The sequence below is a fragment of the Bison bison genome, unplaced genomic scaffold (assembly GCF_000754665.1).
Source record: "Bison bison bison isolate TAMUID 2011002044 unplaced genomic scaffold, Bison_UMD1.0 scf7180017864144, whole genome shotgun sequence".
In the NCBI taxonomy this organism is placed as follows: Eukaryota; Metazoa; Chordata; class Mammalia; order Artiodactyla; family Bovidae; genus Bison; species Bison bison.
The window spans coordinates 5,911,102-5,912,096 of NW_011494716.1; the positions used below are offsets into that span (position 1 = coordinate 5,911,102).

At 62.0% G+C, this 995-nt stretch overlaps 1 protein-coding gene across 1 annotated transcript in view; it reads right to left on the reverse strand.

The window, feature by feature from the left end:
- CARHSP1 (calcium regulated heat stable protein 1, 24kDa) overlaps nucleotides 1-995 on the reverse strand; it is an 11,773-nt gene that overhangs the window by 10,338 nt on the left and 440 nt on the right. The window lies entirely within an intron of this gene.

Genomic DNA, 995 nt, shown 5'->3' on the forward strand with positions numbered 1-995 from the left:
ATATATATATATATATTTTTTTTTTTTTTTAAAGCAAGTGAAAAATGTAACAGTAGCTAAAGCTCTCCCACCGCAGTCCTGGGTCAGCCATCTCCTTTTATTCTCACACACCCCGTTACGGTAGAGAAACTTACATCCCCAGCCTACAGATGAGGAAACGGAGGCTCAGAGAAGCCCTCTATGTTGCAGTGAGACCCTCCTGCCTGTGGGAACAGAGATCGTGCCTGGAGGGGGCTGAAATCCGGCCCCCCCACCCTACTCCCAATACATACATCCACTCCAACCCCAGATAAGCTGTTGGGGGCTTCCTTTTTAGAAATCAAAACAAAAAACCGTTGCATTTCCGGCCTGAAAACTTGGGCTGCCAAAGAGGCCGGCAGGGAGGGAGCCCGTGGGCGCGAGTGAAGTTTCTCTGCACAGCCCCGGGGGCCCCCCCATCCAGACGCAAACACCCCGGGTGAGCGCCCGGCGACTCCTCCTCCCTAGAGGCGGCCAATCGCACGGCGCCAGGATGTCCCCCCTCCCTCCCCAACCTCCTCGCCAGGCCTGGCAGCGGTCCCACCGCCGAGCCCGCAGCTGGCGCGGCCAGGCCTGGCTGGGGGCTGGCTCCACCCCCCCGAGCGGCGCCCCCGCCCCGCGCGCCTCGCCCCAGCGCCTCGCGAGTCACCCCATCTAGCTCCATCCAGCGAAAGCAAGGGGAGGGGTGGGGGTGGGGGCGCGGGAGGAGGAGAATAGGGTTTTTTTTTCTGCACCAAGAAAACAGGTGGCCAGGCGGGAAATGCAACCAGACGTCCGCCCGAAATCCCGCGGGCTGCTGCCACACCCACCATCCTCCAGGCAGGGATGAGTAACCCGCGCTGCCCAAACAGGCCACTGCCGCCCGGCCATTTCCGAGGGGCCCAGAGACCCAGCCGGAGAGCTGGAAGACCCTCCAGAGTGGGGGTGAATGGGGGGCAGCGGGGGCAGAAGAGGCCGAGGTCCCATGCCCGAGGATC